General features: G+C 36.0%; 1 non-coding gene across 1 annotated transcript; it reads right to left on the reverse strand.

The window, feature by feature from the left end:
* Window positions 1-266: 266 nt before the first annotated feature.
* LOC120605624 (U6 spliceosomal RNA) lies at window positions 267-373 on the reverse strand. The gene has a single exon (XR_005653669.1). It is a non-coding gene; the product is annotated as a U6 spliceosomal RNA (small nuclear RNA).
* Between the last annotated feature and the right edge of the window lie 18,647 nt (window positions 374-19,020).

Raw genomic sequence — 19,020 nt, forward strand, 5'->3', positions numbered from 1 at the left:
CATGGGTAGTTTGAAAAAACTCATAGCACATTTAAAAATATAATTATACCTTTTTTTCCCTGTTTTATTGAGCTATAAGGGACATCTAACATTGTGTTACTTTAAGATGGAACACATAATAATTTGATATATGTATATATTACAAAATGATTACCACAATATGTTTAGCTAACATCCATTGCCTCACATAGTTGCAAATTGTTTTCTTGTTTTTTTTAAAGGCGAATTAACTGTGTCTTTCAATTTCTATATTCTAAAGTTATTTTTAAAATATAAAATGCTTCAAAAATATGCATGTCATCATTGCACAGGGGCCATGATAATATTCTCTGTATTGTTCCAATTTTAGTATATGTGCTGCCAAATTGAGCACACATATACTATAGTCACTATGCTGTACATTACATCTTCAGGACTTATGTTATAACTGGAAATGTGTAACTTTTGACCTCCTTCACCCATATACAACACGCACCACAGCTGCTGTCCACCATTGACAGCCATCAATCTGTTCTCTATTTCCATAATTTCTAGTTTTAAGATTCTACACATCATAAACTGCATGATACCATGCAGTATTTGTCTTTCTCTGGCTTATTTCACTTAGCATAATGCCCCCAAGTTCCATTCGTGTTGTTGCAAAGGCAAGACTTCATTTTTTTTAATTGCTGAATAATATTTCGTTATCTCTCTCTCTCTCTCTCTCTCTCTCTCTATATATATACACACACACACACATACACACACACACAAACACACACATACACATACACACCCCATTCTCTACCCATTCATTCATTGTCAGGTACTTGTTTCCATGTTTTGGCTATTATGACTAATGCTGCAATGAACACGGGAGTGCAGATATCTCTTTGATATTCTGTTTTCATGTCCTTTGGATATATACCCAGAAGTGGAATTGCTGGATCATATGGTAGTTCTATATTTAATTTTTTGAGGAACCTCCTTACTGTTTTCCATGATGGCTGTACCAATTTGTGTTCTCACCAACGGTGCACAAGGGTTTCCTTTTCTCCACATCTTCGCCAATACTTATCACTTGTCTTTTTGATGCGAGCCATTCTAACAGGTGTGAGACAATATCTCATTGTGGTTTTGATTTACATCTGATGATTAGTAATGCTGAGCACCTTTTCATGTACCTATTGGCCTAATTTTACATTTTTGACATCTGGAAAAAAGGTGTACCTATATTACATTTTAAGTTTCTTTAACTTTAAAAAAATACACTTTTAATTTTAGAATAGTTTTAGGTTTACAGGAAAATTGTCCATATATCCCACATGTATTTTCCTCTTACATTTAATTTTAAAATCTTACATTTGTATGGCTCATTTTTCACAATTAATGAATCAATATTATTATTAACTAAAGTCTATAATTTATTCTTATTTTCTCACTTTTTACCTATGTCCTCCCGGTAACACATCCAGGTTACCACATTACATTTACTCTTTATTTCTTCTTAAGCACCTCTTGGATGTGACAGTTTCAGTTTCCATGTTTTTATGACCTTGACAGTTTTGGGGAGTACTGGTCAGGAATTTTATAGAATGTTCTTCAGTTAGGATTCAACTGATATTTTATTCATGGTTATGGTTTTTTGAGGGGAGCTCTTTAAACTTTTCATCATAACTTCTGAACATCAGATGGTTATTCCTTTAGCTCTCTTCGAAGCCTTTATTCAGCAAGAAACTTATTCTGGGCATGTGTCACTCCTGCACTCTTCATATTTATTATTATTTGCCTTCAAGAACCTTTTTCTGTTTACTCTGCTACAGAAGAAAAGCATTTTTAGAAATTGGAACATGTTTGGTAATAGCTGCTAAAAGGAAAGGTGTGTATGAAACTCACTTCTAATTATAGTTTACAGGGGGTTAAAAAATTAAACATTAGCAATAGATTATTTTAGTCACAAGCATGAATGGTATATAAATTCTCTTTTCCTGTCAAATAGAAGAATTGGATTTCTTTTTCTAGAGTAACGTGCTTTTTTCCATTTTTAAATTTAGTTGCTACAGGAATTGGGTTGATCTTTAATACTCTTTCCTGGTGCTGTTTTCGTATGCTCCAGCAGAACTGAAGTTTTAAAAGACTATACTAAAAAGTATACTAGACTGCATCAAAAAAAAATCTCTAGACCAATATCACTATGAATATTATTTTAAAATTTTTAAATAAAATATCAAAATGTAATATTAATATTAGCAGCTTATTAAAAATAACATCTCAAGCAAGTGGGATTTATTCTAAGAAAGCAAGGGTAATTCATTATTAGGTTTGATAATATAATCCTTCATATTAAGAGAGCTAAAGAGAAAGATCACATTATCATCTCCACAGAGGGTATATAAGGCATTCAATAAATTTGATAAGTTAACTTTCATTCATGTTAAAATCATTCAATAAAATATAAATTTGTGACTACTTCCTTTATATGATTGTGTGTGTGTGTGTGTGCATGTGTGTGTGTACATTTCAGCAAAAGACAACATCTTAGTTAATGTTGTAACACTAGGAACTTTCCGATAAGTAAGGAACAAGGCAAAGATGCCCATTATCTTTACTACTATTAAACACTAAGCTGGAGGTACTAGCCAATACAATTAGATAAAAAATAAAAAGTAATTAGAAGGATAAAACTTGGAAAGCAAGAGGCAAATCTCTTTGTCTGCAGGAGACATGTTTTTACATATATGTAAATTCTAAGGAACCAATAAAAATGTAATGAGTTACAGATTATATAACATATAAATACCAATAACCTTCTTATATGCTAATTAAAATCACATAGAAGGTATAATGGAAAAGAAGATACTGTTTTTGATAGCAAAAAACACTAAAACAAAAAAAACTACAGGAATGATCCTAACCATTCAGAACTTTTATGAAGTCAACTATAAAACGCTGCTGAAGAAACAAAAAAAGACCTGAACAAGTGGAAAAACATACCATATTCTTGAGTAGGAAGACTCAATACCATAAACATGTCAGTTTTCCCTAAATTAATTTATAAATTTAATGTAATCCCAATAAAGTTAACTTTAGGGCTTCTACCTAGAGCAAAACAACTTGATTATAAATTCATCTCGAAGAGCAAAAAAGCAAGAGTAGTTAGAAAATCCTCAAAATGCAGAGCAGGGACAGAGGTAACCTTCCAAAAGTAATGTATAAATGAAGCCTCTATATTAAAACAGTGTGATATTGCTCATGAATGGACAGATAGACTAATGGAAAAGAAAATAATGAAATAGACATAATTACATATGTAAATGTAGAATGCCATGCAGGTGGCATCTCAAATCAGAGAAGGAAAACTGGATTTTTATTAGTGGTGTTGGAATAATTGAATGACCATATAGAAAAAATATGTCTTTTTCACACAGTATAACTAGATATAGTCTAAATGAAACAATGATCCAAAGGTAAAAAAACAAAACAAAACTATAGAGTTACTAGAAGTTAATATGAATGAATCCCTTTATTGCTGGGAGTGGAAAATTTTCCTTTATTATAATTTGGAATCTAGAGCAACTGGAATTTTTTATTACTTAACAATACAAACTTGCATAGTAAAAAAAAAGAAAAAAACACCGTTAGTAAAGTAAAATGGAAAATGACAAACTTGGGGAAAAAATATCAGCAACTTACATCACAAAGTATTATCAGTGCCCTCTAATCAAAGACCAGCTACAGATGAACAAATTAATATTAAAGCAAGTTGCAACAAAAGAGACTGCACATCATGGTGCACCATAGTGGGACTCAGGAAGAGAGTTTTGAAAAGGACTTGTTATGGGAGTTGAGATTTGGTTAGATAACTTTGGGCAGAGTTCAAGGAAGAGGGGCTTTACTCTAGATTGGATGCTGTCAAGAAAAAGAGAGCGAATCTATTACTGAATATCTTAACAAACCTTATCTACGACGTGGGAAAAATGAATCGGAGCTAAAGTCATAATTGATAGAGAAGCATAGTCACTCGTTAGCATGATAGAAACATGTGTGGTATTTTTGTGGTTTGCAAGGTAACCTCATTTTGTTTTTTTAAAAAAATTTTAATGCCAGTTTAATTATTTTTTTTCATACTAATATATATATATAGATATATATACATAATTTTTTTTTAACATTTTTTTTTTTATTTTCTCCTTCCCCACTCCCCGCTTCCTTCTGGTAACCACTAGTCCATTGTTCATGTCCATGAGTTTTGGTTTGTTTGTCCTGTTCATTTGTTGCTTTTAGGTTTATATCCCACATATGTGATATCATGTGATTTTCAACCTTTTCTGTCTGGCTTATTTCACTTAGTATGATTATTTCAAGGTCCATCTATGTTGTTGCAAATAGCAGTATTTCATCTCTTCTTATGGCTGAGTAATATTCCATTGTATATGTACCACAGCTTCTTTAGCCAATCATCTATCGTAAGACACTTTGGTTGCTTCCATGTCCTGGCCACTGTGAATAATGCTGCTAAAAGTAACTTTGTTTTTGTCTGTGTTTAGAAAAAATTCTCAAACACTGGTTTGTTGTGTTTTGTTTTGTCTCACTTCATCGTGGTTGCAGAGTAGCCTTGTCTGATGTTGGCGCTCTATGAGATTGTTTATACTCAACGGACGAACACCCAGGTTTAGCTGTAAGTACCACGCAACCTCATGACAGCACTGAGGTCCAGCCGTGGCAGGCTGCTTCTCAAATGTCAGAGGCTGCTTCTCTTTCTCTTGGGACTAATACTCCTAATACAGAAAGAGCTTCTAAAAAGAGAGACTCGACTAAAAACCTGGTGCAACTGGACTATCCAACACAGTTGCCACTAGTCACATGTGGTTATTTAAATTTAGATTAATTAAAAGTAAACAATTAAAAATTCAGTTCCTTATTTGCAACAGCCACATTTCACATATTCAATAGCACATGTTTGGTGGCTACTGAATTGATAATGCAGGTATAGAATGTTTCCATTATTGTAATTATATTGGACAGCACTGCTATGGACAACATTGCTAAAGAAAATAGTTCATTGAAAAAGAAATGAAAATGGCTTTTAATCATTTGAAATGTTGCCCAAACTCACTTCAAACAGAAATACACATCAAAACTGCACCAGGATCCATTTCTCACAAAAAGATTAGCAAAAATCTAAAATTTGACAATATACTATATTGGTAAAGCTGTAGGGAAACAAGTATTCTCATATATTGCTGATAGGGATACAAAATGGTACAAACCATATAAAGAGGAATTTGGCCATATCTAGCAAAATTACATTTAAATTACCTAGCGATCTCAGAATCCCACCAAAGATTCCTGGGAAAACATAAAAAGACATGTATAAGGCTTGTTATTACTGGCCCACTTTCAATATAAAGACTAGAAACAAACCAAATTTTGATCATTAGGAAACTGGTGAGTAAACTAGGGTACACCACATAAGAGAGTACTCTGCAGCTGTGAAAAGTATGGAGGACCACCTCTCAATGCCAATATGGAGTGATTTCCAGGATATATTTTTAGATGAAAAAACCAAGGTGGAGTAAAATATGTTTACTCTTGAGCTAAGAAATGGGACACACACATGCACAAGCATATGTGCATATGTATACACATAAAAAAAGTGACAATTTTATTAGGGAGGTGGAAAATCAGAAGCTAAATTTCTCTGAATGAATATCGCCTTATTTGTTTGTCTTTGGAACCATATATTTTATATAATTATAAAATCTGAAATTATTGAATAATTTTAAATTGAAAGTAACAATCCCTAAGAATTGAAAATAAAAGGAAAACAATAAACCTTAATGTATATTCAGATGGTGGCAAAATCACACAGTGAAAATTATTTCTAGTGATTTTGCACACAAGAGGTTGATGATACATTCTCAGCTGAATACACCCTAAGAAAAATAAGATCTTTCAAAACACACAAACAAACAAAACTATCTTAAACTATTTTCAATAATCACATTGTTAGGGATAGTGTTGGTATGATTATTCTGAAACTGCTGTGCATGTTTCCTGAGATAAAGCAAATGAGTAGTTATATTTGAATTCTAGCATTCCTGCTATTTTAAGATCCAAGATTCTCCATGTGGTAAAAAGGAGGTCAAAATAAAGATGAAGATCAAAGAGATTAGACATGAATCTGAATGGAAGTATCAGCATAAACTTATGATATATTACATCTTAATACAAGTATATACATCTTAGCTTTGTTTACCAAAATAGCTTAGAAATACTGACCAGCTAGTAGTATCAATGAGCACATTTAGCTTCCAGTTTAAGGTTTTTCACTTACAGTGCACTTTGTAAAAGTGGCTGATTCTCTGTATGGAGGAGGAAAGGTACAAGAGGAGGCCATAACATCTTGTTGTATGAGACGGCAAGGAAAGTCTCAAAGAGTCATATCTAATGTATCAGGAGCCAACTCAAGGAGGCTCTCACTGGCTGAAGATGGGACCATTTAATCATCAAAAAGGACAATAATTGCAATGGGTTGAGACACATCGAATACATTAAATCCATAATTTTATAATGATAAACAAACAAATAAAACAAACTTAATTGATCATCATTGGAAACATGCATTATTTTATAAACTGGTTAAGCATTTATCTTGCTATTCCTAAGGAACTATACAACTGCTAGCCAAATAATATGTGTGAGAAATTTTCTCTTCATAGAAATATTCTAGCTGAAAATGTGAAGGAATGATATGTAATATAATTGCAACACCTAATGAATGAATGGATCTAGGCATTGAGCAGCAGGTCTATTAACATCATAGAAAGAGACAACCAGATATTATTTCCCTCCTAATGGGAGATCACCCTCCTTTTCATCCAATAAGTTGGTCTTGCCCTATGGAAATAATCAGAATCTGAAGTAGCCTGTAGATCGAAATCCCGATTTATAGGAGATACAGAAGACACAAGAATATGTTAAACAACACAACTGAGATGCATAGAAAAATCCACATTGTAAGAAATTCTACAGGAAAAATGATCTAGTTTCTTCAGCAAATAAATTATAAGAGATAGGAATTAGTGGAGAGAATAAAGAAAGAGTATACTTTTAAAGATGAAAAGATACCTAAAAGATGTGTCAAAATCAATAGTAATATGTAGACCTTATATAAATTCTGATTCAAAACAAAAACTGTAAAAAATTATTTCTATAATAAGATGTTTGGAAATTTAAACTCTGGATATTGCCTCACATTGGTAAATAATCATTATATCTAAATATGATAATGCTATTGCAGCTATGTGTTTTTAAGTTCTTGTCTTTAAGAGATAAATACTGAAGTATTTATAGATAAATAATATGATGGATGGAAGTGAATGGGGGTTGGTATGATTATTAAGATCACTCTATATGATCTATAATTATATTATAGATAAAACAAGATGGGCCATGAGTTGATTATTTTTGAAGCTGGTTGATAGATACATGAGCTGATTACACTATTCTTCCTACTTTTGTATATGTCTGAAATTTTCCATATTAAAAAGTTAGAACAAGGACGTGGTTCCATAGTGTAGCAGTTAGCACATCTGCTTTACACGCAGAAGATCCTGGGTTTGTGCCCCAGCGGAGATGTAGCCCATGGGTTATGGCCATGACACCCTGAACAAGCCCAATGTCTGATCTCGGAAGCTGAGCAGAGTCGGGCTTGGTTAGTACTTGGATGGGAGACCACCTAGGAAGACCGACCAGGTGCTGTAGGCATTAAAAAAAAAAGTTTAGGACAAGACTTAAAGCAAATAAGGCTAAATAAATAACCTCGATGGTGGGTACATAGATGTTCATTGTATTATTTTCTATTCTTTCTTTTTATTTGCTCATAATTTATATCAAAGCAATTGTAAAAGAAACTACAATGAGAATAGCTGTGGGGTAACTTAAATTGAAGGAGGGCTCTAGCTCTATAAAATCTTATTTCTTAAAAAAAATAAGATTAAAGATCTAAGATGAATTAGCAAAATCTGTTTGTGCCTGGTGGTAGGCATACAGGTATCTGTTTATTATTTCTGTGACTTTTATTTGTTAAATTTTTCCATAATTTAAATAATAGTGTGTATGCGGGCGTGTGTGTGTGTGTGTGTGTGTGTGTAGCGCAAAATCACATTAGCCTTCTGAGGAAGCTGCTTGTGACCAGTCAAGAGGTCACACATAGATTTTGTACCTGGACATTTTGTATCAGTGAGAAGTGGATAGAAAGGGCAGCGTGGCTGGAGAAAAGGGGGCACTCCCACACCTGTATTCCACTGTACACTTTTCCATACTCTGCAGCTTCTCCAGAAACCCGCTAAGTGGTGAATAAACAAATAAATATGGGGAAGAGATACCTCAGGGGTTAAGTATTTTCTCTACTCCCTCAGTGGGTGCCTAAGGCACCTGCATCCACACAGGCCTCCATGGTGGTCAGCTCCTGGGGCTTTGGCCTAGAAAGTGCACTCCCAGAGCTGTCCTCTCTCCCCTGGGTCAGGCAAGTCTCAGCCCTGTGAGGTTCATCCAATGATTCACTGGCTGGAGTTCTTGAATAGTTTACTTAGACTTTCCTCATTTTTTTTTTTTTTTCGGCTAATTCCAGAAAGCACGTCTAAGTCAGATCTGGGAAACTGTGCAGAAGAGTGTATTTCTGGAGGAAATTCAAAGAATATAGTTAAAAGATTTTGTTTCAAGTGGTAGGACAAAGTATACTTCCCAACGACAAACAGAATTCGAGATAAAACTTTGGAATTGCCGAGGGGTGAGGATGAGAGTACATTACCTCAAAGAGTGGAAGGGCAGACTGTGACCTCAAGCTTTACCAAACAAGCCTAGAGTCAGTAGGAAAGATTCTGCATGGACACTGGACTGTGGACCCTGAGGCCACTAAAATTGTGGCCTTGCTCTGAATCCAAGGCAGCTTAGGGAGGTAAAAGCCATTGAATACTTTTGTCTTATCTGGCTTTGTTCCATCTATCTCTCTGGAGATCCACATATCATCAATTTATCTGGGAAAAAGGGGCCACATTAAAGAAGCATGATTATCGAATACTTTCTATTGTAATTACTCTTCAATATTAATATATTTTTTGAAATAAACATTTCAAAGAAAAGCAGACTTGAAGGCTAGATTTCTAAAAGGAAATAAAAAGTTGTTTTAGAATCAGTCCAAGCACACTTATTAAGCATTCATGCATTCACTTATTCATTCATCTTTTAAATATTTTTAAAGCACCCACTATGTTCCTGATAGTGCTCCCAGCTTCTGAGGTTACCCAGAGGACACAGTGGCCACTCACGAGGAAAGGCACTGGGTAAGGTCGTGGTAAGTTTTACTCCCATTAAATTAAATTAAAAACCAATTGTTATTTAAACATTCATATAATTACATGCAGCCATTATCTGGGTTTTTTCCTAAAGGCCAAATTTGACTCAGTGAGCCTTTGATTGCTGAGACAAGACAGCAGCAACATGAAACATCTCTTTAGAACAAAGCTCACCCAAGAAACTATTACACAGGAGGTTTAGCTCAGGAAAAAGCAACAGAGAAATAGCTAGGAGTACAAAGCTCTTTATCTCCATTTCCAAAGTGCAGTGGCTTAACATTTTAAAAGGCCGCTTTGGGGAACATTTTCCCCTGAAAGTTCCTTTCACACATTTACAGACAGGAAGTACAATAGAGCCATGAACATCTTCCACTCTCGAAGAGGATTTTCCTGCCTTTACTTAGGTATTAGATTAAAATAGCATTTTACTTCTCATCAAGCCTGAAGATAGGATTACATTCGAGTCTGGGTTTTTCATTTTAAAATGTGAATTGTTAACCAAGAAATAATGAGATTCGACTTTTAATCAGGCAGCCCTCACTGTTGTGAGAATTGTCAGCTTTTGTGCATGAAGTTCCCAAAGGTAAAATGAGCACCAGAGGTCAGTAAATATCCAGACTGTTACCTCCTTTGTTTGCACTGAAACATATTAGTGGTTGTCTTTTCTGGCCAGATCCAGCCGCCTCAAGAGAGTTCAATATTTATTTCTTCACTTATTTTTCTCCTTAGATTCCTGAACTTTTCACTTCTTAAAAGGAAATAAAAGAGAAATAGACTAGATCAGGACCCTTTAGATGCCTCTCTGGTTTATTTATTGACAGTCTAAACCTGATCCATGATATGTTACCAGTTGTTGTATATCTTATCAGCATGTCTGAGTCATGTTCCTAATTCATGGAAATGCTAGAATTGCACCAACTTTAAAGAATTTATGGAACAAAGTGATCCAATAGACAAATTCATTTTAAAAGAAAAATATTGACCACTTAGATTTCTGATATTAATAGAAAATATGTTAACTCTTGGAAAGTCAGATAGTAATTTCTTAACAATAAAATTTTCTGATGTCATCCTCATTAAACATTATAAAGTTTTAATAATTTTTATTATTATACAAGTAATACAATTAGTTATAATATAATAATTTTATAAAGGTCTAATAATAACTTTCATGAAGTATTATAATTTCAGGGCTACAAAGAATCTTGTTCATTATCCAGCCTCTTTTTTTGGTTATCATGGAAAGAGAGGACCAGAGAAGTAAAGAGACATTCCCAATGCCACATCACTAGACTCCAGTCTTTCTATTTCTTGAAGCAAGATACTTCTATTGCAGAACCAAAGAAGGAAATATCTAAAGAATGTCCCAAAATAAGAAATCTTCTTTTAAAATAAGGCCTTAGTTCAAATGGCACCTCTTCAGAGAGGCCATCCCTTAGCAGTTTCTTACTCAGCCTTATTTATCTAAAAAGAATTGAGCTCTTCCTGAGTTTATGGATTTATTACATTCCAGTGTCTTCTGCACTAGAATGAAGGTCCAAAAGGGCAAGAGTCCTCTCCTCCATTTCGTACCTGGAGCACTCAGAACAGTGCTTGCCCTCTGGTGGTTCTCAATACATAACTGTTGAATGAATAAATAAATGAATGAGAAATGAATGAAATGAAATCTGGCTGCCACCAGAGGTGAGAACTGAGGACTAATAATAGAAGAAACAAAAATTAGATATGAAAAGTCTGTATGTTTTCACACTGCAATCAAAAATAATAATAAACCGAGTGGCCATTTTAAGAATTTTTACATAAATTCTATCCTCCTTCCCGTTCTACGAAGACTAAGAAAATCTTAGATGTTACAATCTCCTTAACATCCCCAAACCTTTATCATTAGAGGCAAACTCCTGGTGTTTGACTAATAAATTAATCTATACATGCTAGATATTTTAGACATTAGAATGAAAAGTGTCAGATGTGTCAGCAAGCAGAAGGTGAAGCAATGAACTAGAACCAGATAAGACACATCATAAATATTTAGCTCTTGATGGTCCTGAGTTGCTTAAATGTAGATATTGGGATCTCAAGATACTGCAAGTACTGATGTCCTTTTCAATGTGTTCCAGAAAAGCCAAAATTTATGGTGCCTGTCATCTATTAGTGACTATACAAATTCAATTTGATTTAATTCAAAACAATTTAAGTTATTGAGCATCTACTCAACAAATTATAACACTAGGCATTTTGGTGAGAGAGATGTGGGAAGGGTCGAGTTCTGATAAATGTTGGCTACTTGATATATTGCCTACTTGGCACATTGCCTGCGAGACACAATTGGTAGATAATTTTTTATCTTACAATTGTGGGGCTGGAAGGATAGAGGAGGATCCCTTTCTGTTGGATTAATAAGGAGATAATGAAACCTGAGTTAATAAATGACAGAGATGTCAAACTTGAAAAAAGAGTTCAATAGGAATAGAGAGACTTCCAATGACCTGGATAAGCATTTTCAATCAAGAGAAAAGTATGAAAAATAAAAATAACACGTTAAGGTGATGAATAAAGCGGTTTTTAAAAAGGCACAGAGGACTTAAAGATTGTTTCCTTAACATCGATTCTTAACATTCAGTGGACAATCTTGATTTTATGTAAGATCAAGAAAAAAAAAAGAAAGAATATATCATTTCCAGATGATGATAAATGCCAAAAAAAGATGAAGCTTTAGACAGATGAAGACAACAAAAAGTCATTAGGAGGCCCCTTTGGGAGCAGACTCAGCAAGAGACTACGCATATGAGGAGCCGAAAATGGAGTATTCGGCATGCAGCAGGAAAGAACCTAGAAAAAGAAGAGAAAAATGAAATTTATCATAAAATCACAACAAGATAAACTTTGACAGCTTTAAAGGTATTGTCAGCTTAAGTTTCTAGCATTTTTTATTGGTTGAATTAGGTACAAGTGGCTCCACAGGTAGCCAACCTGCAATCAAGAAACAATTTCTGCAACAAAACAAACATAATATATCTTGGCGATAGTATAATAGTCACCTGCTGTGTATTTGTTGTTGACCTACAGAAGAACACTTGTCCCATTTCTAACAGTATGGGGCCAGTGTAGTTATCATAAGTTTTCGGCTGTAGGTAATAGGAAAACCAAATAAACCAGCTTCAACAATAAGAAGAAAAATGTATTACCTCCCATAGCAGAAAGTCAGGAGGTGATAGGGGTTGATTAGGTCTCCAGGATCAGTAAACTCAGCTGCTCAATGCTGGTAGGATGATCTAGATTCTTTTTGTCTGTCTGCTCTGCCATCCTCTACATGTATGTTAGCTCCTCTCATCTTCATAAGATCGCTGTACAAGCTCTAGGCATCACATCCTCACACAATACCAAAAGCCAGAAAAGAAGAGACCCCTTTTTAAAGAGAAAAAAGAATCTGAGCAGAAGCATCCAGACCCTCATATCTTAGATTGGCAAGAATTCTATCAAATGTCACTCTTAAACCAGTTAGTGATGAGAGGAATTGAATTACTAGTTAGCTTAGATTAATCAAGATGTATTTCCAAGAGGCTGGGAGGGTCCAGCATCCCCTAAAACAGATAAGTGCCTGAATAGAATCAGGTTTTTGTTAGTAAGGAAGCGGAGTTTGGGAAAAGACCATTGGGTAGGCAACAATGGTGTCTGCCACATCCTCTTAATTTTACATACAATTATATTCACTTTTTATGGTGAATGGGTCTGTGGGTTTTGAGATATTTGTAGAGTTGTATAGCCACCATCACTACAATCAAGATACAGAAGAGTGGATTATGAGTGTGGGTAGATGGATTTATGATCAACCAGCAAGGACTTAATATTGTGGTATAAACAAGCAAGAGAGAGAGTCATGGTTCTTCTATCCTGTGCTCTTTGCCATTTACACACTTCCAGGAGGATGACCATGCAATGTCTAAGTCCAATATAAAGAGATACAAATGGCGTGTTATGGGAGCTTGAAGAAGGAAGAGACTCCAACTCTGGAGCTATGACCAGTCTTGTCCTGGTAACTGTTTATCATTCCCAGGTAGCTACCCAAACTCTTACTGCTACCCTGTGGTTGATCTGATGGCTTACTTTACTCACTAGGACACATAACCTTTGCTTCATTTTGCCCATTTTCTTGTCATCTCTCAGCTAGATGGCTGGGGTAGTGCAGGTCCTCTGTCCAGATTCAGGACCTGTTTTCAACCTAAAGAGCGGGGCTGAGTCTGCAAAGGGCCTTATTTCAGGAGGACCAGTAGGCTACCGGATGGCATGGTGTTAACTTGGGTTTGCTTTTCCTTATGATTATAGCAGGCAGGTGATGACAACAGACTATTTTAGGACACAGGTGAGTCTGAACACAGCAAATAATATAGTAAAATAAAATAATGACTATAACCAGAACAACAAACACAGTATCATTTACAAACCCAAAGACTGTCCCGTGAGAGCAGCTTTTCAGTTCTGTTTAACAATGCCTACAGTGTTTAGAGTCTCATGAATGAGCCCAACTGTGGCTGAAACCACACTCATCTAACCCGCTTGTTTTCTTCCAGTGAGCTGGCGCCGATGTGCACTTTATTGCCCAGGGCCTGCACTTGCCCATATAGTGCCTTTGTGCAAAGTAGAAAAAATCTCCCCTTCCTCACGATCCTTTAAGTTCGTCTACTAGAAAATTATTGTAAGGTAAATTATTTTATGAGGTAAAATTGTAATAGTCAACATACAAATCCTTAGGGCATCAACTTTGAATGGTGCCCCTTAAGTTGCAACCAGCACAGCTGCAAACAGTAGTCTCAGGACTTAATTGTTTAGGGGATGAGAAAAGTCCTATTGCCTCAGAGATGTGGCAGGTCTGGAGCAGTTTGAAGGATGTCTGGTAGTTTATTAATTTATTCATTCATCACTTATGGAGTGGTTACTATGTTGTAGGTGCATTGCTAAGTGCTATACAAGCATTATCTCATTTAATCTCCACAAAATAACTGTGGACAGGTATTATTTTTACCCCTATTTTACAGATGAGAAAATCAAAGTTTAGAGAATTCACATAGCTTGCCTTAATTCACACTGTTACGAAGTGACAGAACTTACCTAGAATCTTGACCGAGCTGACACTAAAGTTACCACCTTACTTCTAAATACACTTTCACATGCACACAGACATGCACATAAATTTTTAGTACATTCTGTTGGAATTGATGTTAGTGATTTTTATGGATATTCATATCATTGTATTTATTGTAATATATTTTTGTCGGATTTCTCAGAAAAAGACAAGGAGGCCCTGTGACACTTAAGGTACTGCAGAAGATGATGATATAAACACATTAAAAATTGCCAATATTAAGGGGAAAAGTTTTTTCAGACCATATGAATGATGACAATGTAAGTGTTTCAGTAATAGAGGTGAATTCTGTTGTTGCTTGCTTCAGTAGGGAATGTGCGTGCTTTTGCTTAATTAGGAGGATTAGCCCTCCCAATTGGAAGCATATTGGCAAAAAAGTCAAGCCTGAGAGGCTGATCTTTCACAGAAATAATCCTTAAGAACTCAGGAGAGGTGACAAGGCAACTCCCTCTCAAGCATATGTCAAAGAGAAACTTAGTGGCCAAAGACCAGGTTTTCCTTCCTTTTTGGTTTCTGTAGTCATGGGAACATAGCTTTTGGCCCAATCAAACACTCTTGCTAAGTCCTGTTATCTTGCCACTTTCTCTGAGGAAGCTGATTGAAGTGAATGAGAAATGAAAAATTTTGCCCAGCAGCTTCTTATTTGGTTCTTTTACAAGAAGGATTCTTAATTGAACTGATTTCTTCTTTCTAACTAGAATTAGCAATTAGAGTTCCCCATACAAGTTTAACCTAGACTTTTCCTGTGAGAATCTCACCCTCCATCATGTCTGCCTGCCTTACAGCACCAGAGCTGAGTAATTGCAGTTAAATTCATATCTTCTTTTCAAAGCAGAAGAGATATACAGGGCCAGTTCCAGGTGGCTGGTTCTTCCATTGGTTAAATTCAAGAAGCATGTACAAAGCACCTTGCCAGTCACTGTGAACAGTACAGTCTGAGACCTCTAGACGTCCACGAACCATTCACCAAATATTTATTTAGTACCTACTCTTTGCTAGTCACTGTTCTAAGCAAGGGTGATACAGCAATGAACAAAGCAGACAAAATCCCTGTACTTTCTGGTGGGGGAGACAGACAGTAAAGAAATAAATAAGTCAATGTATACTATGATAGATAATGATAAGTGCTATGCAGTAACTACTGTAATCTAGGAATATGTATTAAAAATGCACAAACACCCTCTGATGCTACCTATGTGTTGGAGCAAGGTGCTTTGGGTTATAATGAAGGATGAAGTTCATTTTTGACAGAGGAGGGGAGATTCATGGAAGAATTTGTGGAAGTAGTGAGATTTAAACTGGATCCTGAAGAAAGTTTAGGCCAGCTGAATACAGCCACGGTGCAGGAAGGGAAGGAAGGAAAGATCCCCAGTCATTATGAAACATTTCAGCAAAAATCCGGGACTGAGGAGAGGGAATGGAAAGCTCATTCAGAAGAGCTGAATAGTTTACTCCACCCTCAACAGTGGGTGAGATTATAGGTGGAACAGGAACCTGGTATTGAAGAGGATGTGGAGGCCAAGTGATGGAGGATTTTGACTGCTAAGGGGTATTATTTGAGTTTTGCATGTAATGGGGAGTTATTGAGTGTTTTATGTGGCGAGTGCTCTGAGCAGATATGTTTATAGATGGCAATGCATCAGATAGTAATGTGTCAGCTGGATGCTGTATCTAGGGTGGTGCTGGCCCTGGTGGCTGGCACCTAGAGGCGTTGAGAAAAGGAGAGTCTTTGGTTTCCCTTAAAAATCAGGTGGCATTGTCTTATTACTCAGATGATTTCAGAATTACTAGAATGTAGCTAGACATTTACATTTAAATGTGATTTTTCCCAAGGCACTGACATTTAAGTTCAAGGGCAGTAAATTAAGGCTCCAACAGGTTCACAGCTTTCCTTTTATAGCTTTAGTCGTGCAACTGGGGAGCTGAAAACCTGAGACCTATCAATAACTCTTAATGATTTCTTGTACCAAGCTTCAGTGAAGGCTTATATAAGCGTATCTCGGAGATAACGCAGTTTTAGTTCCAAACCACTGCAAAAAAGAGAGTATTGCAATAAAGCAAGTCATAATCTTTTAATTAGTGGAGGGTCTAGCCTTCAATTTGTAAAAAAATGCAACATCTGTGAAGTGCAATAAAGCAAAGCACAACAAAATGAGTATGCCTGTAGTAAGAGGTGTGGCTTTCTGCCTTCTCTTGATAAATTGCATATAGATGAACAGATAAGTTTTGGAAAGAAATGAATTTCACCATCTTCACTCTCCTGACATTGCAATTTACCCTCATGGTTCATAAGTAATACAGAGCCCTAAAGAGAAGAAGCAAATACTTCAATTTTATAAGTTTATTTACAATCATTCCCCAGATGAGTCCTCTTTGCTAACTCAGCCAACAAAGATATTTGGTTCACCTAAGTTTAAAGACGAGCATTTTCCATTCCTTTGTTCTTTCTCTTCTTCCACATTTTCCCTCCCTATGTTTATTAGGCTCATTTCCGCCTGCTCCCTTTGTTGGTGTTTATAGTGTCGGGAAAGGAGAAACAGAGTTGCTTGCACAAGTGTTTAAGACATTTTTGCCAGCAGTATGTTTAATGTGACTCTTTCCCCATCTTTCCTCGAAATCTTGAGTGAAGAATCCATTTGTCAGAAATACTGTGTGGAGTTGGCTCTAGTATTTTGGCCTGTTTCCCAGTGGGTGTGGGCCTGGAACAGGGCTGTCTTTGGAGAGTCTACCGTATTGGTTACAGAAAGAAATGTGACGCACATACATTCTCCCCTCAAACTCAAAGACTAAGCAGCCCAGGCTCTTGTTCTCTCCCCAGGAGTTAGTAGTTGAAATTTGAAGCCATTTGAAGAGGGCTGGTAAAGAAATGGGTATTAACATTGATACTTTGAAAGTGCAAAGTCTTTCCAAGACTTAAGTCCTTCGGTAATTTTTGAGGACATTTTTAGTCAGTGAAAAACGCAGTGCTGGAAATCCCCCAATCCTAATACATTTGGCTCTACCTGTATACTTTGTCACTATTTATTTAAGTTGGTTTTTTTTTTTTCCCCTGAAAAACACATAGTAGTTAAAAAATATATATTGTAAAATTGCTTCATGGGGTGGAATTGGGCTGCTTCGAAGGGGCAGTATAAGAACCATAGTGAGAATTCTTGCAATCCTCAAACTCAAGGGGACTTTCTCCTACAGAGAACTTGGGCCGTTAATCACACTCCTTAGAAACAAAACAAAAACGAACAAAACAGTTTATTTGCCATTGTATCCCTTCAGATGTTCTGCATGAAACCATCTGAGGCTATGTGTAATTTTAAAGCAGGGTTGGGTGGAGCTTAACAGCTCCAATGGCCTGTATTTGTAAATTGATTCCGGTACCAATTCCAGTGTGTGTGTATGGTGGGGGCTAGTTCCCATATAACACCAAGCAATTCTCAGACACCAGCTGAGTGTCTGAGAATTCAGCTCAATTCTGACACCATCTACCCAGAGAGAGCATCAGATTCCACAGATTTAGGGTTCAGTCCTACAAGACTGCCCTCCCACCCACAACTTCAGACTCCAGTCCAAGACTAGGCTGTGACCTGCACTTCTGACATACTGGCTGTAAACCAAAGGCTCCCATAACCTCCTCTCTAGGTTCAATTAATTTACTAGAGTGGCTGGCTCACAAAACTCTGAGAAACATTTTACTTATTAGATTACCAGCTTATTATAAAAGAATATAACTCAGGAACAGGCAAAGGGAAGAGATACATAGGGCAAGGTATGGGGAAAGGACACGGAGCTTCCATGCTTTCTGAGCTTGCCACTCTCCCAGTACCTCCATGTGTTCACCAATGCAGAAGTTCTCCAAACCCCATCTCTTCAAGTTTATATGGAGGTTTCATTACATAGAAATGATGATCAATTATTGGTGATTGATTCAATCTCTAGTCCCTCTTTTCTACCCAGAGTATGGGGGACTGAAATTTCCAACTCTCTAACCAATGGTTGGCTCACCAGGCAACCAGCCCCATCCTTAGGTACAGTCTAAAAGTCACTCATTAACATAACAAGACATCTTTATTACTTTCATCTCTTAGGAAATTCCAGGAGTTTTAGGAGCTCTTAGCCAAACAGAGACAAAGACCAAATATATATTTCTTATTGTAAATCACAATATCACAGCTTGACTCCTGGTTCTACCTCTTTCTATCTCTGTGATCTTGAGAAGCTACTTCATCTTTCCGTGCTTCAGGTCCTCATCTATAAATGAGGCCATTAAGAGTACTTACTTCAGAGAAACAAAAGAAAAAATAAACAAATGGGATTACATCAAACTAAAACATTTTTGCACAGCAAAGGAAACCATCAACAAAACAAAAAGACAACCATTTGGGAGAAGATATTCGCTAATGATACATCCGATAAGGGATTAATATCCAAAACATATAAAGAATTTATACACCTCAACAGAAAAAAAACAAAAACAAAAAAACAATCCAATTAAAAAATGGGCAGAAGACTTGAACAGATATTTCTCCAAAGAGGAAATACGGATGGCTA

Source organism: Pteropus medius, unplaced genomic scaffold, assembly GCF_902729225.1.
Source record: "Pteropus medius unplaced genomic scaffold, Ma_sr-lr_union100, whole genome shotgun sequence".
NCBI lineage: Eukaryota > Metazoa > Chordata > Mammalia > Chiroptera > Pteropodidae > Pteropus > Pteropus medius.